General features: G+C 45.7%; 1 long non-coding RNA gene across 1 annotated transcript in view; it reads left to right on the top strand.

Moving 5' to 3' along the window:
• Positions 1-15336, top strand: part of LOC121048109 — a 33656-nt gene extending 18320 nt beyond the window's left edge. The window contains exons 2-3 of the long non-coding RNA XR_006078302.1: positions 10699-10773; positions 15201-15336. This is a non-coding gene — a long non-coding RNA (uncharacterized LOC121048109). The remainder of the gene's footprint in view (positions 1-10698; positions 10774-15200) is intronic.
• The last annotated feature ends 9706 nt before the right edge of the window (positions 15337-25042 follow it).

Genomic DNA, 25042 nt, shown 5'->3' with positions numbered 1-25042 from the left:
CGAGGAAGTGTGAAGCCTACACCTTCAACTTCAACAACTTCACCTTCAACAACAACAAATTCAACAACTTCAACCAAAGACTGAGGGGGACCCAGATCAACGTGACCAAAGCTTGTGGACTTGTAATCGTCATCAAAGATCATGGGCTGCCCTTGCGCCCATCACTACATCTGCGCTGTACGTCTGTAAACATGTTTCAAGTGTGTTCAGTTCATACCGATCATCTTGAAACAGATCAAAATAATGGAATTCAGTTAACAAAATGAAACTGAAGAGAGCTAACAGCAGTGGCATGCACAGTGACTCCACCTTGCAGAAGAGAGATGCGAAGTACAAGACATTATCATGACTGCGAGGGTCGATTCGTTAGTTCCGTCACATTTTGTTCTTCTTTTGCGAACCTTCTTCGACCTGCTATCATTATTTTTAAGCTGTTTCTCTGGCCGTGTCGTTCTCCAGTTGCTGCTGCTCCTGTGCTGTTGTCTTATTATACACGTCCACTTATATTTGTATTATCTTCTCTTTTTTATGGGGGTTCAATATATAGGGGTTGACTAATTTTCGAGTAAATACGGTGCCTGACTTGCTTCTGGAACTGTTTTTGCTTAGAATGAACGGCATTCTTTGGTGTTAAGGTGCTCTGGTTTTCACAGTCGAGGGCATAGCAGCAGTGTTGTTTCTCTTTTTGGTAGTGTTGCAGTGTCTCAAGTTGGTTGACCCCAGGGGCCCATGATTTAGGAGTGCAAGTCAGGGTTTGAAATATCTCGCACAGTGACCAACGTCTCCTGCACGGTGATAACCAAAATGACACCAGGGAAAGGTTTGAGTCTCAAATATCACTGGCTTTATCAGGTCGCTATTCCGACGGAAGTTGCTGTGGCAATCGTGTTACCTTACGACTGATCACGACGAAAACTGAAAACGGCAGGCTTGCCATATAAATGAATACCACTGACAAACCCATTTTCGCAATGTTTATTTGTTTGCTGTAGCACCACCAATAGTGCGGACGACGTCTGGTGAAGCAACTCAGTGTTGGAAGTTTTTATGCTCATCTCACGCAAGGTATACTATATACAGGGTGTCCCAGCGCGCTGTTCCGTCGTAGAATGGACCGCATAGATCGGTCGGTGAACGGAGCCTGATGGAACTTTCCATGAAGGTGAATTCGGATACACCTTCGTGGACATTTATCATACTAAAATATCATGCCTAGGTTTCCTCAACGAAAAGCGAGAAAAGAAAAGCCGTAAATCTCTATGGGCAGACAGACTGGGACGCGGACCGCGTCCCAGTCTCCATAGATTTACGACATTTCTTTTCTCGCTTTTCGTTTAGGAAACCTAGGCTCATTAAAATTTCGTATGATAAACGCACCGTCTAAATACACCTCCGTGGAAAGTTTTATCGCGCTCCGTTCCCCGACTGATTTATGCGGTCCATTCTACGACGGAACAGCGCGCTGGGACTCCCGGTAGGCAGATCTCACCTGCGACTGATAAGCACGGCAATCTCAGCTCACCCCGCGGAAGCAACAGCGAATTAAAGCAGCGGGGCCGGTACTATGTTGAGTAGCAACGTGGGGCAGAGGCGACAGAAATCCAACGAAGCAGACGACGTCCGGCGTAGCTTCTCACCTCTCAGCAGTGCTAAGCCTCGCGCCCGCTTCGAAATTTTCATTGGCGATAGCGTCGCTGGATTCTCACGTTGTCGCACAAAAACTGTTGCAAACGCAAGCCGATACCATTAAGATTTCGCGGCGTAACCTCGGGCACGTAAAACATGGTGCAAAAAAAGCAGAATAATTGTCACGAGAAACTAGCGTCGCGTTGCTAAGGCCAGCAGCCATGTTGAGCTCTTTTTTTTCAAAAGGATCGCGATTGGTCCACGGAATCGTCACGCAATGAAAACAATTGGCTGGCGTTTCTCGGCGTGGGATTACATTTCCCTCTGAAAGGCATTTCCGTTTTTTTTCTTAGCTTGCAACCGACTATAGGAGACAAGTTGCCCGTGGAGGCAGACTGTATAAACATACACATACCCCAATTTTGTTTAAAGGGCAGCTTTTAGGCGCTGTTTCTGGCTTCAGCGGCGTCGCCGTTGGCTTAACCGCGCGTTGCATTACGGGAAGCGTTCAATAATGACGTCACACGTGACGGCACGAGGGCCGTAAGTAATGTCACGAGGGTCACAAATGACATAATGAGCGTCCCATGCGTAGCATTGTGGGAAACGTTCCATAATGACGTCACACGTGACGTCACGTATGACGTGACGAGGGTCCCGAGTAGCGTCACGATCATCTTGCGCGTTGCACTATGGGAAACGTCCCATAACGCAACGCGCTGGCCTCACTCGTGACCCGCGCGTTTCATCACGGGACGTTTCTCCTAATGACATCACACGTGACGTCACCCGGGACGTTATAAGGGTCACAGGTGACAAACGACGGTTACGAGGGCTACGAGTGACGTCGGGAGTGACGTCACGAAGGTCACTCGTGAAGGTCACGACGAAGGTTACGACCTTCACTTGTGAAGGTCACAACCTTCACGAGGCATTCATGAGTGACGTCGCGAGAGTCACCAGGGTCGCGAGGGTCACGTGGGGGGAGGAAAAGAGGGAGACGAGGGGGGGGAGGATAAGAGGAGGAGGAGCATGAAAGAGGGGAGGAGGAGAAGGAGAGATGGAAAGAGGAGGACGAGTGCAGGAGGAGAGGGTACGGAAGAGGAGGCAGGGCAGTTTCCTCCTCTTCGTACCCTTCCGTCCTCCTTTTCAAGAGCTGCGCTCTGATTCGGAATTACAGGGAGTGGTAAACATCTTTAATTCTTTTAAAACATAACCGCGTGGGTAGCTCGTGCACTACCCATAGTGAGGAAAACAGAAGCGCCCTCAGCGAGCTTCTCACCGCGAACAGGCAACCGGACTAAAGTTACTGGACGTGCGGATCCAATGGAACATCTGCATATTCGGCCATATATTGGTCGTATTTTGGTGGTTAACAAAATACTTCGGTCTCTAAAAAGGGAACATTCTATAGACCTGACAATTTTAACTTAGTTGTGGCTCTATATTTCGACAAGCAACCTAGTCTGATAGCCAGCAGTCTAAGTATTTGAAATATTTAATATACTGGGAATTAATGTTTAAAGCGATGTTTTTTTTTATCATATTCTTTAGAAACATGATGCTGACAACTGTGCCTGGAGAAGGTTACACCGTCAATAACCGGGTAAAAGTGGTTCCTGAAGGCGGTAAGTGGTCGTTTGGCTAATGGTTACCAACAATGCGCACGTGAAAGCTCTGACTTTTTGTAATTCGTATTAGGCCACAAAATGCATACAAAACATAACTCGCCTGTCTTCGGCTTTTTTTTTTTTTTGTCAAGCGGTGCGTTTTATGTGACGGGGACTTATTCAGTAGCGATTCCAGAAGCTACGCGTAATCAAATAAATAGCGTCGTCACCATGCGCCAACCTAATGCGCGGTTTGCGTACGGCTCAAGCAGTGTGGCGATGAGAGTATTTTGTTCGGCACTCATAGCTTTCCGGTACGTTATTCTAAAAGTTGCTAATATTGTCTTGGGAATATCCGCTCAAGCCATATCACAGCCGTTATTTTATCACTTTGCGAGCGTACAGTTTACTCAGGCGACCTTCGTATGCTGTAAATATATTGTTTTATACATTACCAATGCGAAGAAGTGTCACATCTATGACTGGTCCGAGAATGTCAGAGCAGTCTGAGCCCAGGAGTTGTGATCGGCTGAAAAGCATCCCGAATAGCTCTGGCGGCGCGCCGCCAGAGCTATTCGGTTGGATCAAGGTCAAAGAAGAGAGGCGCCCACACGATTTCGCCAGCTTTCATGTGACTGGCGTGGATCGACGTACTGGAGTCGAAATGGTCGCGCTGTTTCTATCTGCGCATGGAGGGGATGCGTTTTCAATTTTTATGGCCTGTGTAAAAAAATAAAAAAATAAAATAAAAGATAGAGCGAACTGTGACCTTGAACGTTTTGTATAGCACTGCGCTCAGACAAGCTGAACATGACTGGAAACTAAGTTTGGCTGCTGCCTGCGATGTCCATGCGAAATGCTGCTAGGATCCTCACCGTAACGTTAATGTCTTGCCGCACGCTTTCAATAAGTCGGTGCCAATTGGCAGCTTATTCATTGCAATCCGATTTCTAACTAGGATATTTATCATGAAACACTCATTAGTGGGCATAAATTTGATTTTATACTCTACCGACAAAAAGAAAAGAAAAGAAACACAATTTAAAATGGATTACGGAACAAGAAAATCAAACTGGATTCCTTACTCGAAACTTGAAATCCAGTTTGCCGACTATTGTCTGCAAACTGTACTTCAGGTTTTCCGCAACAAATCCACGAAAACAATCCTTGGAACATGAGGGATAAAGGACGATCAAAAATATCCAAACAGCGCTAACTGACTGGTGCGCGACCGAAAAAACCCGCCTGGTCCGGGTATCCGAGCCCGGGACCTCTCCATTTCCGGTGGAGCGCTCTACTAACTGAACTAAAATGGGTTAAACGTCAGTAGAGCAAACGGTTTTTTTCAGCTGCCACCAGTCTAATACCATCAAGGGCTAGATTTTCCTCTTCCATAATCCAGTTTGAACTGTTTTTTTTTTTTCGGTAGGGTAGCGTACAAGAGCAGACAGAATTTTTAAAGGCACACAAAAATGACACACTTACGCAGCGCTACCCACATTTTTTTTATTTCGTCGTCGTTAGCTTTTTTCTTTTTTTCGACGCGCTAGGAAAAGAGTTTAAATCATTTATAATGTCTTCTTTACCTTGCGGTTATTAAGTAATGTAACTCTTTCTCTGACAAAATTAGCGACGGGTTGCGAACACCCTTGTCGTTTAGCTGCTTTACATTTTCGACTTCGAGAATCTTCGTAGTGATCTGATTACTGTTCCTGCCTTGCACTAAGCCGCTGGTTAGACATGCCCTGCAACCGCAATCCCGGCAGAGGATTATTAGGTGTCCAGAATTGGCTTTGATAATGAGCCATGTTGAATTAACCTGAGACTGGGGTAGAGAGGAAACATCAAAACGTGAAGGGACAGAAAATAGACAGGACGACGTCGTCCTGTCTATTTTCTCACACAAGAGCAGAGAATATTTTCTCACACAAGACCAGAGAATACTTTCTCTGTTCTTGTGTGCCGTAACTTCGGAGGTATGGACAACCAACTGGCCCAAACTAGAGTTCTAATGAGCGGGCGCACGAAATTATGCCGGTAGCACAGGAGATAGCAACTATGTAAACCAATATTTTTACACAATAAAAAAAAAAAAATTGCACAGAACAGTGCACTCCACCGCATATTTTTATTTAACTTGTACCAAAATGCTTATTTGTTAGGTATTTCTTTATGTCAACAACAACTGAGAATCATAAATAAAAAAGATAAACTTGAATTCAAGAAGCAGTTCTTTGGGATAAGGGTATTGACTGTAATGGACGTAAAATCGCGTGCACTGAGTGATATTTAGAAATTTAGTTACATAATCGCCACTAATAACATTTAAAATATTTTTTTTAACGGGAACATTCGAATTGGAGAGTTGTTTCCCATCTTCAAACTGAGTCATAGCTGTTTTTAAGATCTATACATCTTAAATCTGTTTCATGTTGTATCACTGTAAGTTGTGGGAAGGCTAAGATACCGAAACTGCATGCGGCCCAAAAGAGCGACAGATGTCTTACCCGGAAGGGACGTCTGCTTGCCCAGCATGCGAGGCAGCGGACGTGGATAGTTGCCGGCCATATGAGCTCCCCCGGCCGAACGCCAACCGGAGCAGCAAAAATCCCGCATGGGGCGCGTCCAGCGTTGCCGCGTTCTGGGAGCCGGGCTATTGGGACCAAATCATTCCGGTAACAAAGGGGTGGACGCAGGAAGTTTAATAGCATTCCGCGTTTTGGAACGCGAATCTGAAGCACGGCCGATTACAGTCCCGCTTCCGGTTGTAGGTAAACGCACACGGCCTATCGAAAGTCTTCACTGCATAATATCTCTGACGTGTTATATGCTATTTTTTATTTGTAAAACCGGTGTGTCATTTTAAATATTTCCTACGGAAAAGAAATCCTATGCCACAAGCTTTCTTACAATCTTTCTTAAACCTAGACTAGACAATGACAAGCTATTTCGAAATAATTTATTTAATCTATAAGAATATGCTATAGATAACAAAAAAAAAGTTTTGTGTCGGCCACTTCGGGCACTTTTCACGAACGCGTTTTATCGAGACCCTCTTGTTCTGCGCTCAGTAGCGTGTTGCTTCGCCAAGGGTAATTCTCTACACGATGACTTTGCAGATGGCTTCCTGGTCGGCCACTTCTCGCTTGCCGGGGGACCATTGTTGTCACGCCTAATATTATATAAAAGATAGGGTTTTTACATTTGTAAGCATCGATCGAACACTGCTACTTTATCTACGCCTAAAGCAAGCTCCAGTTTATCAGCAGTTATAAAATCATCTCTGAGCACTTGGGGCCAACACCCGAAGATGGCAATTCTAATCGGCCATGTTTTTGCGATTCACACTTCTAAAGGCTGGAATTCCGATAAAAGTTATGCGTCCACCCCTTTGATAACGGAATGGTTTGGCCCCAATAGCCTGGCTCCCAAAACGCGGCAACGCTCGACGCGCCGCGTGCGGGATTTTCACTTATCCGCTCCGCGTTCGGCCGGTTGAGCTCATATGCCGGCGACTGTATAATAGACCATGTGCGAAATGTAGAGCGCCATCTAGTACCGCGCCGAGAACTACGTCCGCCATCTTGGCAGCGGCGAGAAAACGAAACCAGTGACCCGACCGGGAAAGACCCCACGTAAACAAGCGACCGCGCTTCGTACGAGAGATGCGATGCTAACGCGTTGCTGCGTTCCGCTGTGAATGCAACGATAAACCTTCGATTCGTGCGTGACGTGGACGAAAACGTGAATCCCATTCTTTCTTATTTTTATTTGTTACTCAAGACGCAGTTTTTGACAAAAAGCAATCTGTGACAACGCGAAGAAACATGCGGACGTTATCGCGCAGCGGGAAATCATTTACAATTATTGAACTAGGCCCTAATCCTTACACGAAGTCGTACCGATATTGTTTCTGAACTTGTTTTTTTCTTTTATGCACGTTTATGCACGCTGAGTTTTTCTTGATGCGCAAGCAGCTCAATGTATGCGGACGAGACTAAGGCTGTCAAGCGAGGCATTATGATGACAGTTTCAGTAATCTACGCCACCAACCATAATTGAAGAGGCGTATGGTTAACAGTGAACAACAAAGCTGAAAGCATCACAGAGCTTCATTTTAATGTCATATATTAAAAAAAAAATATTACTTTGGAAAACCAGGAAATAATCTCAATGCTTTGCAGCGACTTCTATACACTTTATCCGGCGTCGGTAAGCGAGGTTTGTATAACACCTCTAAAACTAAACAAACTGATGGGCTCCGGGACGATGTTAAGATGTGCGCATTTATTACAGCGATAGCAGTTAGCGGGACACTTCGCGGATTTCGCGCCGTCGACTCCGCTCCACATCGACGCGGGCCCTATATTCGGCACTCCACCAAAACATCCCACGTTGACGTCACGCTTCTGGCGTCACGCCCCGCATCACGTCACCTGTTACCTGGCGTCAGCTGACATCATCACGTGACACTGTCATGTCAAGTCACGTTGCACAGTGACGCCACGCGGGCTAATGACGTCAGGTAACACCGTGAGTTACGTCATGTCATGACGTCACGTGTCAGTACGTCGTCGCATGACACAATGACGGCGCGAAGTAACATAAACAAGAAACTGCTCATCATGGAAGCAGCACAAACGAAGCGTTTTCATTAAATACGCCAGAAAGGTTTTTGGCCGATAAAATCAATCAAGCTAGGTGGACTTTTAGCCGGCGAAACCACGGACGTGAAATTAGGTGGAGACCAGTCTTGTACACGTTACTAAAGAAAAGTAATCGATTACAATTACTATTACTCTTGGCTAAAAAGTATTCGATTAGATTACTTAATTACTCGACGGCAAAAGTAATTGGACATTACTTAAAGAAGTAATCGTTACTTTTCCGATTACTTTATTGTGTGAAGACACATCTTTGGCGCTCGTAACAATGAACTGCTTCCAACCTATATTTCACATTTGCACAAGTATTGAAGAAAAAAAACTGGCTCCCTCTTCGTGGTCGTTGCACCTTCACAATGTGGACACAAGCATAGAATTCGTTTGAAAACGTTTAATGATTTGGGCGGTCGCCAGTGTGTGTGTGTGTGGGGGGGGGGGGGGGGGGGAGCGGAGGGGGTTCTAGATCTTGTTAAGCTTGAGCAAGGGTTGTCGCTCAAAGTTTGCGTCGCTCATTTTATTATTCACATGTGGATGAGCTCGCATGTTATACAAAAGAGCAGCAGCTCCAGGATTTGAAACGGATCATGTGTAGTATCCATTAGCGGAAGAGATCGCCCCGACGACTTCTCAACTCGAAACATTGCTTGTCACAAAGACGACGTAGGGGAAATGGGGAAATATTTTAACTGCCTTTGTTATATTTTGCATCCGATTTAGGCATTCTTCGGTTCTGGTTCTCCTACGGGCTGCGAGTAGGTACCCTAAGCAGGATTTTTTTTTTTATTATTTCTGTGTGTGTGTGCGTGAGGGGGCTAGTTTGAACGAAGGACTCACAAAGATACATTCTGCTTCCTCAAACTTCGCCCTGAATGGCCTTTGTCACGCACTGTGGCTTCCCTGGGGCTTCCCTCTCCCAGTCCCGGCTAAAAAAAAACGGACATTTTACAGAAACTGTACATAGAAAGAAATTGGCCTCAAGTTCCTACGGCTCCGCAAAAATCGTTCTTTTTTCCGTTCGAAAAAAAAAGCAAATTTTATATTTGTCATTTTATAAAAAAAGGCGTGTGCCCGGGGGGGGGGGGGGGGGGGGGGGAGGGGGGAGTAGACAAATTGTAACGGTTACAAGAAATTTTATTACTTCAAAAAGTAATCAGATTACCCTCGTGATTACTGCATAATAAAAGTAATCAACTGATTACAGAATTACTCCAAAAAGTAATCGATTACAAGTAATTTGATTACTTGTGATGCGTACGGTACAAGTCTGGTGGAGACACACGCTTGAAATTCGAGTGCGCGCTTGAGGAAACGTTCTTCAGTGATCACAAGGCGGAGCTAGTTTGTGTTCAATAGCATCGCATAGGACGTCCGGGCAGTCAGATGAACGACAGGGAACGGCTCGTGCATGCGCGTGCAGTTTCGTCGTTCCCTCGATTTCAATATCGGGCGCGCGAGTTCCGAAGTGTTTTTCAATTACCACGAAGCACTTATAGTTTGTGCATAATAAAATAGTGTAACGTGCTCACGGAATGCTCTCTACTTAATACACCCTCGTTGGTTCCAAAACGCTATAGAATTGGGTCCGGTGTGTTAGTCGGCTTAATGCGAAACGCCTACGTGGACTCTTTGGTGTGCTCTCGCACCTTTGCCGTTCGTTCGGTCCATCTGCTCCGAAATGACACCTGAGCGGCTCCGACGTCGCGCCTTGGCTGTCGCAGTGTTTCACTTTACGGGTTGCGCAAGTGCCCCGACTTTTTTGTTGATACCTGGAAGGCCCTCATTAAACGAGGAATGGGCTGCTGAAAAAAGAGATGCGGATACTTCGACCCGCCTTGCGTTTTTTAAGCAAGCAGAGAATTGAGGCGTCATTATTGCAAATACGGCAGGCCATGCCACATACTTTATATCATAAATGCTAATTTTGTTCTTCGCCCGTACGTTATGAACGGCCGAATGTACCAACTCGCGAAGCACACTTTGGTCGCTCAGGCCACGTGTTTACGTAGGTAACAAAGCAAAAATCCTAAAGAAAAAAGAAACTTGGGCATTCATACGACCCTTATTCCCATGTTACAATATAAGAAAACCACATTACATATTGTACGAATTTTCCTCAAAGAGGAACGGACAGGTAACCAAGATATTTCGCCATGTTGTCTACTATACTTTCTCTGTCAGACGGCACTAAATGGCGTTGCCTTTTTTCACCTGTCTTTAATAAATTTACAAATAGCGATACATTAATCGAGTAATGTGACTTTCAGCGCCGACGTTTTCATTGTTTTATATGTAGACTGATTTTGACACGATTCTCCATTTGCATAAGTTGGTTCATGGATCGATAGACAGTTCTGCTTTGCTTGCTTCTTTACATTTTCGCATTCCTGTTAACACAAGTTCTAGAAATCGTAGAGTGTTTTATCCAGATGAGCTTAACTTGTCACCTGTATCACGAATTCAACATGTCCTTAACACGAAGTATAGCGGCATTGATTTTTTTTGTACAACTTTGCCCCATATGTTTTACACATGTGCATGATTTTAAAATCGGTTTGATTTGGGATATATTTTCTGTAACGGAAATGTAAGTCTTGCATTGTGCTTTACCGCAAAGGCCAACCGGCTGTTGGTAAGCACGCAAAATAATTATTGTATTGTATTGTATTGTATTAGTCTTTCGTAGGGTATTATGCAATATTAGTCGTATGGGTGAATATTGTTTTTTTTTTTAGGGCCGATTACATTTCCGAATAGGCTTGGAATAACTGCCCAAATATGTTTCTTCATATGTTTTTTAGGTGAACCAATGGAGTACCACGCTGTTTACGGCGACATTGATGTGTGTGCGGTAACCAGGATGACCTATATAAGTGGTAAGGTCCATTTATTATCACAAATAAACATATATATATATATATATATAAAGCTCTAGTAAGTTTTTTTTTTTTCAATCACAACTCGATGAGCTTAAAATACCGATTGCTCAAGCTGTTTTAGGTACTAGGGTAGTGAGCTGGGCGAGTTGGTAAACGTTAAACATGATGAAAACAGCTCAAACGACGGAGGCGAATTAAAGAATCACACGGCACGACAAAGCTGCCCTCGAAACTAAAGTCTTATTAGGGAAAAAGACAAATAAAAACATCGTAGTCAAAACAGCATGAACAACCTCCTACTCATCTATCAAGCACCATAGCTTCGGAGCTGAAATACTTCAAGGAACGCCACAAACAATCCAAGTAGGAGTGACGTACGGGCACCAGTGATGTTTTTGGCAGCTCAAAAATTGATACAAGTGTGTTCATGAGTGGTGATAGGGATAGTCGCCCAAAAGCCATGCGCACTACAGCGTACCGTAGACCGGTTGCGACTTGTGTTTCATCCATTGTTTACAAACTCCTCCCATCTTGTAAGAAGGTCTATGTGGGCCAGACGAGCATGTGTCTCAATGACTGGATTAGTGGGCATTTGTATTCGCGGGAGGTCACTGTCGGGAGGCTCTGGCCAACACACTGGAGAGCACAAGTGCGAGTGCGTGCCTGATTTCGGTAAAGTTGCGTCCTGGCCAAACACAAAGAAAAAAATACGATATTTTATAGAAGCACTTTTTATTTCCAGTTTCGGGGACCTATGCGTCACCGTGACGTCGGTGGCTCTGCTAGATAAAGATGTTTGCTTTTCGGAAGCTAATATGAACTTCGTTGTTAGAAGTGTTTCGGCTCCAAAGTTAGAGTGGTGCTTGATAGATGACTGGATGCTAAGGTAGAAAGCTGGGATAGTTCGCATGCATTTAAAATGATGTTAGACTAGGTGATTGTTGATGCTTTTTGTTTAGGTTACGTTGCTAGCTTCATGTGTTTTTCATAGGTAAAACTTTAGTTGAGAGTATAGCTTCGACCTCTCGTGTTTGTTTTTTTTACTTCGTCTTCTTTGTTTTAGCCGTTTTCGTCATGTTTTAGTTAGCTTCGAACAATGTATAATTCTCATTATCGTCCCATCAACATATTGCGCAATCAAAATAGAATCCGCCCTGTGTTTTTAAATCTTTGTGTGCCTTTTTCTTATTACGTCTGTGTGCCATGGGGCATAAGAAGGAAACTAGGATTAAATGTGCAGATGTAACATTCGCAACATTAGACACATGTACGTGTGTCTGACGTCGCGAAAGCTATCGAAAAAAATTTTGTCATAATAAAATATTGCCCAAATGATGACAAATTGTCAAATTTGCCGAACTTAACAATAATAGAGAGCTCCTAGAACTATACTTTTGTATTTTTAATAACTTGCAGGAATTATAACTGCAAAAACGAGCACTGCGAGGCTTCTAATGTCCAATTTGGAAGTTCGTTTGCAAAAATTTTATGTCGGGAATCAGTTTACTATGACGAAGTACACCGATATTGTGCTCGTGCAGTTATTCGGTTGTTGAAGAGATACATTTTAAAACCAGGGCATAACTAAGGCTAGGCTATTTTTCCTCTAGCTCCTTCGCGGGGCGCACCTCAAACGCCAAATTGTCTCTGCTTTGAAGACAAGCTAATATGTAAAAAAAAAAATTAGGCAACCAGTCGCCGCGCAAAACCTTTTTTGATGCAACTTATTTTTTTTCGTATAACAAAGACTACTGCTATCCCATATGGTTGCGCATGAAATCACAGAATTATTAAAAAAAAGAGCAAAGTCCAGTTAATCAGGTGTCTAGAGAACAAATACCCGTATAGGCCCGTCGGGCATTGACCCGATAAAGATTTAAAAAAAAATATTTTATGAACAGGTTGCGATGTTTTTTTATTACAAAGGTACGACCTGCAGTGATTGTGTTCCTCATAGTATGAACCATCGACGTCCTAATTCAACTATTATATTTTGAGTAGGTTACGATCAAACACTAGATCAGCAGAGGTTTACGAGCAATAGAGACGAAGCACCATACATTGGTCATCTTCTGTCAAGGGCACAGAATTCTCATTTTTGAGTACACATCAATGCAGAAAATGCAGCCTGATCTCTTTCAACAAAATGGCCGGGTGGCCCCAGTCATAGAAATACGTCTCCATTGCAATTACTCAAACCGAATCTTCCCCTGATTTGTTAATATAGCCACTGCTTAAGAAACTCAAGGCGTGGCCTTACGATGCTCACGGTTCTTGCCACGTTATTCACTCTTCCGCTTTATTGTCAGCTAATGCAGCAATAGAACTGATTGCAGAGCGATAATGATTATGAGATGCTCGGGCCTTGACACGCCATGCTTCTATTAAGTTGTAGTTGCCAGCTCTATAGGCGGATCACAGAGAAAATTACGGCAGATGTCGCAGATATGCGGAAGATTAGATTATTGAACGGATTAGGTTTTTAAGCATTCAGATAATCATAAGTTGAAAATATGGTGTTACATGTAACTTAAGCCAGTTTCTTGTAAGCAAACAGGAGTACAGTGTTGCCAGACGGAGAAAAAAAATTCAACAGATTGATCCCCAAGAAGTTAGTAGATTTGCACAAAAATCAGTAGATTCTACGAATCTGCTGATCTGCTGAGCTGGCCTACCAGAGTCAACAACTGGTGGGGGTTCGCCCCAATAAAGCTAAAGATGGCGGCGTCCGCCGCATCGCTACCCATGGCCAGCGCCAGCTAAGCACTTACGGCTGCGGAAGATTGGGGGACGTATCTAGAAAGTATCGTAGCAGCAAGCATTGTTGGAGGAGGTCTGATTCGGGGCCAGAGCTGCCGCCAGAACGATCACGGCACGTCGCGGAATCCACAGCTCGACGAAGGCGGCCATTGTGATGTCGATTACGATAAGGCTTTCGTTATCTCTCTTACTTGAATTTGTGTGAAACGTTCTGAGTGTCGTTTCCTTACTGTAAAAAAAAAATATTTTTTATTAGCGTTTATAATGAATGAAACCTGTGCTTATAATTCATTTCCACCACTTTAAGAAAAGGTAATTTGACATCAGTTTTTGTTTCGTTTCGGTTGCAACTGTGTCCCTTGACGCGAATCTCGACTGGGGTTGCAAGGCTTATGCACTGTGTAACACCGGACAGCTTAGTTGAGCTCAGCGGCTGTTGGGAGAGGCCAACGATCGTTGGCTTTATGAGAGTTGAGAGCGGTAGTGTAACCAGGGTATTAGACGCTTTACTTCGGACTTTAAAAATTGCGGCATTGTTACTTTGCTCTTCGGATATTAATCTGCCTGAAGCATCGGCCTTAAATATAAACTTCAATATGACTTTGCATACGGCAGACGGGAGCGATAGTTCTTTTTTTTTTCTCGCAAATATAGAAATAGTATAATTTTTTTTTGACCGCTAGACTCGCGTAGCAGCGCAGACGCGGTGCCAAGTTTTCAACGCTGTGTTGATCTTGATTGTTAAAGTATTCCGCGAAACAGCTTGCACCTGTCTTTAAACACACTATTGTCGTCGCGCGCGCGACCAAAAGGGTCGCTGTGGGAGAAATTTGCGATCGGCCATACCATAAATTCCTCTATACCAATAAGGGCTGCGGAATTGTCAGTTCATGGCGAGGCAAATCCTGCCGATCATGGCGAGGCAGAAGAAAACCCTGCCAATCACGGCGAGGCAAATCCTGATCGTGCCGTTACGAACGGAAAACGTAAGAGGGCGCCACGGAAACATCTCAGCGCTAATATATATTAACAACTTAAAAAAAAAAAAAAAAACGAGGTGCGTGGCTCATTATATGCGCGCTTCTTCATCTCGCATTCGTCGTTCTAATCTCCCAATACAGCGATCTCATTAGTGAAGGACATATATTAAAACGCAAGGTAGCCCTTGAAGACCTGAGTTTCTTAAACTGACCGTGGCCACCGAATATTCCTCCAAAGAACTTGTACCTGTCTCTTAATGATTCATTTTCTGTGATTGACAAACAAACAGAAGTAACAAGCAAAAACTACCGACACCGACAATCCTCAAACAATACCGTTATTACAACACTATGGCTCAAATACGTACATCATGCATAAGGTACCTTAGGCAGGCTTGCAATTTCTCGTGCTTACTTCACGAGCGCTGAAAGACTGCAAGCCTGCCAAAGCTACAGTCCCGTGAATGCTGCACGCCTTCGAGGCTTGTCGGTTGTTTCTCTTTTCGCTCTAGTGGAACTCGGATATGATAAGAATCCCGGGACTCGCCCTGCCCTGCATTTCGTAAGCTGTCAGTAACAAAAACAAACTGTGCAAAATGTTTTTCTAATATAATTTTGCTTTTACACGAATCCATTAGGAGACATCGAGTATAATACGATTTGTCTTTTTTTGTATTTATGCAGACGACGCACTGCAAGTGTTTGTGACCAAGTCTCACTACGAGAACTATGGTCGGAATGCCAGCTGCTGCGATTTTATTTACACCATGCTCTCCGGCTCGTCTCAGAAGTACGACATCTACGACGAGAGCTGCGACACACCAGAGCTCAACTCAAGCGTCGCTGGATATCGTGCCCACATAAAGTGTTACTGCTTTATACAGTATCTCGTTATTCATTGCGAAGGTGGTCCAGTCCTGGCCGGCTGTGCGGCATTTTTGAGGTTCTCTCACTAGTTTCTCTGAATTTAATTCTAATATGGTCCGTCCCAGGAATAAATAGAAAATTTTAGAATAGAAGGCCCGGTTCAAGTTGGGACATCGCGCTCCGCAGGCGCAGAAGTTCTACGCATTCTTAATGCGACGCCCCAAGCGGCTCTGGAGGCCCAATGTCTTGGGGTCCCTTATTCTAGAACTCTTTATTAGTAACGTTTGTATCAAGTGCTTAATTATATACGCAGCCTCTATTAGAGCCCTGCATGGGCCGGATTTTCTAGGCCCGGCCCGACCCGGCCTGGCAGAGGCACGGCCCGGGCCCGGCCCGAGCCCGACAGAATATTTAATTTCTAGGCCCGGCCCAACCCGGCCCGGAAGAGACATAGCCCGGGCCCGGCAGAATTTTTAGACAGAAGTTGGAGCCCGGCCCGAGCCCGACAAAAATGTTTTAAATATAAACCTGAGTCAGGCCCGAGCCCGACAGTTTATATTCATGAGCCCAAAAAAGTTTGCAGGCTTCAACCTAAATACTGTCTAAGCATAAAGCGAGCATATTTGATTTAAATTCCTTTTGGACTTGGATCGAGATTTTTTGACAAAATAAATATCCCGACTTGGTGTATTTTCGAGAATATTGGCGAAATATGCATTGTATAAGTGATTTAACGAAAAAAGTGCCGTATTCTTTATTTATGCATTTCTTGAAGAGATATCGCGCTTTTCGTTCTCCGATTCGTGTTAGAGAACTTTTCTCTCTACATGTTTTTGTGAAGAAACAATCACAATCACGCAAGTGCATATTCAAAAAGCTGTATAAGCATAAAAATATCTAGTTAGCTTATCCTTGGCGGCATAGTAAGGCTCCCTGCACAAAAGCAAAATCAAGCTCACGTTATTTTTCTTGTGTTCAGTTTGAAACGCAGAGGAAAAATGCACTCATGTTGTAACCTGCGACTGGAGTGCCCTCGGTTTCTTGACCGTACTTTCCCACTATGGTGGAGGAATCCATACGTTTCCTTTTATCCACGTGAAAGCTTTCCAAATGCAAGGCGTCTTTTTTTTTTTTTTTTTTTTAACAGCAGTTTAGTAATTTTGCATTTCGCTTGTTTGTTTTCATTGAACCGAGAAGATCAATGGGCACCTTTTTCGTTATCAACAATTTAAAATTTGTCGCACACGACTGCTCAGCCACGCCCCGGGCCGGCCCGGGCCGACATGGCCCGGATAATATTTTGTTCAAGCCCGAGCCCGGCCCGGGCCTGAGAAAATGCGTGCTACCCGGCCCGAGCCCGGCCCGCGGGCCGGGCCGGGCTCGGGTTTTTGGGCTGGCCCGGGCCCGTGCAGTGCTCTAGCCTCTATAGGGCCAGTTCAGCTCTGAGCGCTTTAGTTCCCTCGTGTCGACTGTAGCTCCGATGACGTGATGGTGTCGCATGATGACCGATGTAGGCGTGACGGTCTCACGTGACATTGTGGCGTAAGAGGACACCGTGATGTTACAGGGGAGCTATAAACGCTCTGCACCAACAGTTCCTCAAGAATATACCGAAAACACAGGACGTAATTTTGTTGTGTATTTAATTTCAGCCCAAAACGTGATACCTTTGCACGATCCCTTATGATCTAAGACTTGGGCCACTTAGGCGCTTGGCCGAGGATGAAAACATCTGGCCATTTTGTTCCACACTTTTAAAGCGGAGCTGCTAAGAGCTAGGTTCCCTAGGATTGTGTCCGGTACCAAACAAATGTTGACACAAAACTCTGGTTGCCGCCGTCGCTTACAGATGCCGGTAGCTGTCCAGAGTGTTGTGTCTGCCGGTCGTCTGTTTGCTGCCGTCGCTCATATATCGCAACAACCTTTCCAGCCTTTCAACTCTGGCTTGCCACTTGCGGACAGCCATTACTTCATTCCTACCATAGTACAGCTTCGCTGGTCTTCCTTCTTCACCAGAGTGGAAAGACTGACAGTTTTATTTTTTTGTTTTTGTTCAGAAGCGTGTGAAAGAGCGTTTCCCTGCACGCGTTTGTGGCGCTGACTGTGCTATGGCGACATTGTGTTTTCGTCGATTTCTTTGTATGTCACCCGCGGGCGCGTGCTGTCGGCATCGAGTATTACAAAGGGTGGCATAAGCCTAAACAGAATGTGACATTAAGCACCCTAGGGCGGCCTAGCTTCTCTTCCAGCAACTATTGATGACGACGCGGCTGTTCAGTTTTGCGAGGCGAGCTGCTGACAGTCCAAACACACTGCTGGAGCGAGCGCTATTTGTCCTTAAGTTTTATACAAAAAGTAAAGACAATAGTTTCTTATGCGCTTCGCACAGGGAATGCTTCGACATGCATTCATTTACAACACTCGTTTATTTAGAACGCAAATAGAAATCTCAAGATTACGTGTAAAAAGACAGCTGGGAAAAAATTAAAAAAAAACCTGTTCATCAACCAATCACCACAAACGCAATCATCCCTCTGGTGATTTTTCCGCCAAACATGAGCGTCCAGAAAATCAGCACCAACACCGTTTCATGGTTTAAATAAAAATCAAGTAATAGTTTTTCAAACTATTCTGAATTATAAATCTCAACAAAAAGGTGCGAAGCCAATAAATTCTACCCCTCAATTGTTTTTACTAGGAAAAAATATTTAGAACACCAAGGTTCGGGCAGAGATGTTTGCCACCAAGAATATATTTACACGTGCTTAGGGAGGCGTAGTCATACACTCCACACTTGGGAGGTATGATGTCACCCAAACCCGCCCAAAGCGTCCGTTTAGCTGATTGCTCAATATGGCTGAAAGCACCGATTTGGCCGAAGGGTTCATTGAGGGTAAACGCCTAAACTGGCTAGAATCTTCAATTCTGCCAAAACGCTTCAATTCGGCGAAATTTGCAATTTGGCTAGATTCTACAATTAGGCAGGATGCTGCAGTTTGGGTCAAGCATCTCGATTCGGCAAGGGCATCTGATTTAGAGGTAATATTGACTAAGGTATTCCCAACGCGCTTGAGTGAATAAAATATATCTGTATTATGCTTTACCATTTAGATTGCAAGTTAAACCTTCCTCCACATTAAAAGGTATCGCGGCACATGGTAGCCACTATTGCCTGCCTGTAACCGTGATTCGTGTTTGTATTTATCACATTGAGCTGCTGTGCACATACTACTCCATGCTTCAAGCGAACTAGTTAATTTTCTTGTCCACACAGTGAATAACAGCTCTCCAAAGGTCATCTCTTCTTTAAGAGCTGGTCTCCATTAACTTCTTAAAGGCAGGACGTCCTGGCTGGTCCTTTGTTGAACAACTGAGGTGCAAAATATGAGATATACGAGGCGTGATAAAAATCGTAAGGTCTGACTTTGTAGCGTAAAAAGAGAGGACGGCGAAGTGATGCGAGCGCATCAGCGAAAGGAAGGAAGCTTCGTGTCTCGTTCTACAGAAGGGCGTCGCTCTGTGAACATTTGGAGTTGCTCTACACGCGTTTTTGTTTCCACGAGCCGTGGCACAATGGCAATTTCTTTATATCTTTATCCTTAGTCAGGTACACACTTCGCCATCAGGCATTACACTGAGGGGGGGGGACAAAGAATATATAGACGCACAAAACTATTCACACATTCAGAGCGTGAAAAAAGGCGTGATTGGAACCTATCGGGAGAGAGCGCGATGGAAGGGAGTTCCAATGGTGATCGGTCTCTACAAAAAAGATTGTCGCTGTACGTTCCCCTTAAGAGTAATTTCTAAAATTTTTAAAGCATAGTCGTTCCCACTGGATACGTTTAAAGGTGCTTCCATATATGTATCATTTTCTACACCGGTTTTACCGTAATAAATATCGGTAAAACATTTGAGACGGAGGAACTTTTTGCGATCATTTTATAATTGCCTCTTAAGCTTATGTTTCCAGTCGGTCATACTTAGTCACCGATCGTAATTATTTAAAACAAACCTCAAAGAAAAATGTTGTATTTTTTCAAGTTTTTGGTTCAAAAAGGCGGTATAAAGTTCCCAGACAACGCAGGCATATTTCAGAATAGAACGAACGTGTAAAACGTTAATGGCTTCTCTGAGCGACTGAGGTACAGTTCTGAAGTTTTTGACGCAAAAAACCCTAGAGTCCGTGAGGCCTTAAAGGAAACATATTCAACATGCGAATTTAAACGCAGATCGGATGTAAAGTGGGTAAAGTGGGTTTAATGTGGGTTTCTTTATGGAGATCCCTCTACTAATAATCCCGCCCGATCGGTATGCGCTCCGCCCGTCACTCAGGGAGTGACATACAGCAACGAGAAGACAGCGAATGGGTTTACTGTACCTCTCGGTTGCCCGTCGTCGAGAGCCGGTGGTCCAGGCCCGCCGACCCTTGTTGTCGCCCGTCGATCAGAGCTCACAGTCGGGGTCCGTGTCCAGGCCTGCGGATCGCTTTTCCACGCCAGCGCTGCGTAGGCTGGCTGTCCCGGGCTATCAATGCCCGAGTCTCGCTGCGGAACCACCCCGGGATCGTCATAGCCCAGGTCATATGGCCCGGGCTCGCCGTTTCCACCGGTCTTGCTCCAGACCTCGCTGGTGGACCGCTCTGGGGTTCGTTATGGGCCAGGCTAGGCAGCCCCGGCTCCGTCGTTCTTTGTCCAGCTTCCAGCCTCGCTCAGCTCGCAATGTCTCGCGCCAGCTCATGTCTTCTCTGCCGGCCGCCTGTCACGTGCCCTCTGCCTCGTCTTTCGCCCCCGGCTCCCACACTCTCCCCCCTCAAGGCCCGGACTTCGGGGGACTTCATGGGCCTCTGGGAGCCGCTGGGTTTCATGGGCGGCCGCTGTTGCTGTTGCCGGAGTGGCCACGTTGCAGCGTCCGAAAGCGGCGTAGGTGGTGGTGGCTAGCGAAGCCGGCAGACAATGCCGACCTGTCTGTCGCTCGCTGTCCCACTCACCGCGATGCAGCAGGGGGCCTGCTCTAAGCTGGTCCGGCTGACGCAGACGGACTTGCCCCGTTCCGCTTAGAGGTCACAGCGGGCTTAGAACTGCCCGCCTGAACCGTTCGTCAGGCCTAACAACTGTCAGCCACCCTGAGCACTTGGGAAAACGAATGGTCCCGTCTTCCCTCCCGGTGGGCTTCCTGGGTTACAGCGTCTATGGCCGTCTTTCCAAGAAGCTATTCTGCGCAGAACAAACTGTTAAAACAACACACAACGAACAAATACTCTGCCGCAGAATGTGGCAGTGGCCATAGCCACTACCGCCACATAGCTTGCCGACGGGTTCATGTACCATGCGGCTAACTCAGCAAGTCTGCATTCCAGAGCTCGCTCCTCGGTTGCCAAGAACAGGGGATTTCTTGTGTCCTACCGCAACCTCATGTTATACGTATTCCCCATCGCGACAACGGTAGTACCCTTTCAAGTCAGCGATGTGAACCGGGCAAGCCTCCTCGTTTGTATCTCGCCGAGTAAGCCTAGAAGTAAGACACGACGCTCGCGTCTTTATACCTCGGGTGCCCTTCTCACCTCGGAGCAAGCGATGCGGCAAAACCACTAGCTGCATTGCTCAACTCGTGAGTTTCCTTCTGAACAGGTAATGATGGAGTAAACCTAGTCCATCTTTTCCGCAAGCGAAGGGATCCAAAGCCTGTGGCGGGACGGTGATATTCCATACCCGCGCTCCAAAACGGCTACATATACCATTTGGTACTCGATGTAAGCGTCAGCGTCCCATTCCGTCCACGTGCATACGAGCTCTAGAGACTGCTCGGTCCTCGGAGGGGGCGGTAGCTCAGCGAGCAAGCCCGCTTAAACCGTTCACGCCTCAAGGCAAGCTGGACAACTACAAGCCACCTAAATGGCTACCGCCTCATCCCCGGCCAGGTCGTGACGCGACATAACTTATCAAAAGTCTTGCTGTCACTGCCACGACCGGCCAGAGTGAAGCCGAAAAAGTATCCTATAAAACATTTCGTAGCTTTCTCGGAACGACCCCCCTCAAGGGAGAGTCGTTCCTCTGCCCTTCGTCGGTTGTTGGAGTGACGCGAAACAACTAGCCGTCTTGGCCCAGCGGTTACAAATCATACTGCTCCTTAACTCGCCTGCCAGCGTTCCCGGTGTCAACTGCAATTTACGCCAGTTTACCCAACACCCGCTGACAATCTCGATCGCCCGTGTTCCCGGTGTCGACTGCAATTCCCGCAATCTTTCCGACACCCACTGACAAAACCCCATCTGCACCCCGGGCCTCGACAAGCGCTTGCTTGCCTACCGCATCACTCCAAGCCTAAATCCTAAATGTGGAATAAGTCCTGGCTGTGTTCCCTCCTGCCAGTCGCTATCCTGCCTTCCAGCGAACATGCCGTGGCTCTCCTCTGCCTCCGAAGACGACTTTCTTACATCTTAACCGCGCTCCTCGTGTTCCCCCCGGTTACGGCACCTTCTGCCAACCACTATTCTGGGGTACCCGAGAAAGCGCGTCCGCAACCTCGTCCTTCGAGACCTTCAAGTACTCGATTCGAGGAGACACCTGCTGAGCTCTGCTGTGAGACAAGTCACCAAAACTCCAACATGCTTTGTCTCAACGGGCATCGTTAGCGTTACTGAACAACCCGCTCAACGAATCCGTGGGACTCTCTGGGGACGACTAGAAGCAGAGGCATACCGAACGGGCCCCACGTTGGATGCGCCATTTTAATGTGGGTTTCTTTATGGAGATCCCTCTACTAATAATCCCGCCCGATCGGTATGCGCTCCGCCCGTCACCCAGGGAGTGACATACAGCAACGAGAAGACAGCGAATGGGTTTACTGTACCTCTCGGTTGCCCGTGGTCGAGAGCCGGTAGTCCAGGCCCGCCGACCCTTGTTGTCGCCCGTCGATCAGAGCTCACAGTCGGGGTCCGTGTCCAGGCCTGCGGATCGCTTTTCCACGCCAGCGCTGCGTAGGCTGGCTGTCCCGGGCTATCAATGCCCGAGTCTCGCTGCGGAACCACCCCGGGATCGTCATAGCCCAGGTCATATGGCCCGGGCTCGCCGTTTCCACCGGTATTGCTCCAGACCTCGCTGGTGGACCGCTCCGGGGTTCGTTATGGGCCAGGCTAGGCAGCCCCGGCTCCGTCGTTCTTTGTCCAGCTTCCAGCCTCGCTCAGCTCGCAATGTCTCGCGCCAGCTCATGTCTTCTCTGCCGGCCGCCTGTCACGTGCCCTCTGCCTCGTCTTTCACCCCCGGCTCCCACAAGTGTACACCGAGATATGTATATTCATTTAAAATTTCATTATATACTTCAAAACAGAAGGAGCCCGGACATCGATTCTGTGTCAAACTCGGAAGATATAGAACCGAGACCTTTGAAATGATTCAAAAGGCTTGTCGAAAAAGCACTGAAAGTTGCGAAGTGTTTTAAGTGACCCTCGCACTTCAGGAACGGCCGAACATCGCTGGAAGACGAAATGCGGTTGGGCGACTTTATCCGACCTCTTGATAGAATAGAAAGCGCGCAAAAGACAAGGACGAAAAGGAGAAGACACGTACGACAGACAAGCGCTTGTTTGTCGTACGTTTCCTCTCTTTTTCGTCCTTGTTTTTGTGCGCTTTCTATTCTATTACGAACTGCTACCAACTAGTCGAACTTTTAACTCTTCTTTATCCAACCTCTCCTTGACTTCAAGGACGTTCCGCCGTTATTGAGGCGAAAGTGCTACCCAAAACACCTCGCACACTTCGCTGCTTTTTTGACATAAGCCTTCTAAACAATTTCAGAGATCTCTGATTTCGATTTGCTGATTTTTACGTAAAATTGATGTTCGCTCTCGCTTTGGTCTGCAGTCTATGAAGAGATCGCCATTATGATCGTGAATGTGGTAAAAAAGAACTTGTGTAGCGCACTTCTAAATGTTCGCAAAATGACGCCTTTTGGCTCAATGACGGAGGAAGGTCCCTGCGTTCGACTGCCGCGCAAGCGTCACGGTGCTGCCCTCGCTTTTTCCGGTCCAAAATTAGTATGAGAACTTCTTGATCACGCATTGTATGCATCCGCCAGACGAAAGAGTAATGTTGTAAGGATTGATCCAAATTATTGAGGTTTTATAGAGGTTTTAAGGAATATCGCTGCAATATTGCCATGACAACCAAGATAGTAATCAGAGAACGCATTCTCACAAATATATGAAATTCTAAATATTTGTTTTATTTTTTATAGAATTTATTCGTTTGTACGCCTATAGCCATACTAACTATTTGTCGCACAGCGGAATTCACAGCCTGTTTCTTCATAAAAAACATCAGTCGGCAAAAAAAAAAAAATTGAGTTGAACTTAATGTCCTTTACACGAACACCTAAAACATCTAGTTTCCAGGGAGTAACAAACAAAAATGGTATAATCAAGAAAACTCTATGGAACTTTCAATCATTGGTTTCATTTTCCAAGTAACTGAATAATGTTATTGGTCTGAGATATTTTGGATGGGCAACAAAAACTTGCAGAGCACATCATATTTTTGTGTACTGATAAGCATGTAAAATTGATTATAAAAGGTAGTTTGTGCGTATAATAACTCACAAAAGCTTTGTTTGCTAGCTGAAAAAAGCATTACAGTTTCATTGCAATTGTAGCAGGTTTGATTACAATCAGAAATAGTGCAAACAGCAAAGATAATACATTTACATATTTACAAGAACCTATAATTAAAGATTGCTCATCGGGCGGTTTGTGGTTGGAACGGTATGATGTTTAGCTCCGTGCCCATGCCTCATGTGAATCGCGTCATCAACGCTGGTTCTTGGCGCGTGTGTCTTGGAGCGCTTTTCTTTCACGTCGTTTTTGTGCTTCTACAGATATCCACCCCCCCCCCTTTTTTTTAGTGAGGGAGCCTGGTGACGAGTGTTAAGTTGGGCGTGATTAAAAAAAAAAGAAAAAAAAAGCGGACTTTCTTTTTGATTGACCTGACGCGGTAGTTTGAAGAGATTCTTAGAACGCAGGTTTGAATCGATTGATAGAAACTGTATTTCTTCGGCTGTTGATGAGCAGAGTCATGTGTTTGGGGTTCCTGCGAAGTATCCTGAACGGTCCGTTATACGGTGGTTGCAGTGAACGTTTCACTCCATCGTTCCGAACGAAAACGTGGGTGGCATCTGTCAATGCTGGATTCATGAATATTGAAGTCAGTTGAGTGGTTCTTGTGGGACAGGGTCGCAGCTGCACAATGCGTTGACGTACACGGCATGCGAAATCCTGTATATAAACAATGTCGTGTTCTGTGGGAGGTTCAATAAATTCCCCTGGAATACGTAAAGATGTGCCATACACTAGCTCAGCAGTGTTGCAATGCAGGTCATTCTCGAGCGCGGAACGGACTCTGAGCAGCACCAATGGCAAAACGTTAACCCATGATGAAGGAAGGATTCACGGATTGTGCCATGAGAGCTGTTTTTAGTTGCCGGTGTAATCTTTCAACCATCCCGTTGGCTTGTGGGTGGTATGACGTGGTGTGAATATGGTTAACCCCCATGAACTGCGAAAGATGGCGAAGAAGAGATGATCCTAACTGTCGTCCGCGATCAGTCGTGACAGTAGAGGGAATCCCGAACCAACTTATCTATAGTCTGGAGCTAGCCATCACGTC

Source organism: Ixodes scapularis, unplaced genomic scaffold, assembly GCF_016920785.2.
Source record: "Ixodes scapularis isolate PalLabHiFi unplaced genomic scaffold, ASM1692078v2 PGA_scaffold4__175_contigs__length_147842914, whole genome shotgun sequence".
Classification (NCBI taxonomy): Eukaryota; Metazoa; Arthropoda; class Arachnida; order Ixodida; family Ixodidae; genus Ixodes; species Ixodes scapularis.
This window is presented reverse-complemented; position numbering and strand designations above follow the sequence as displayed.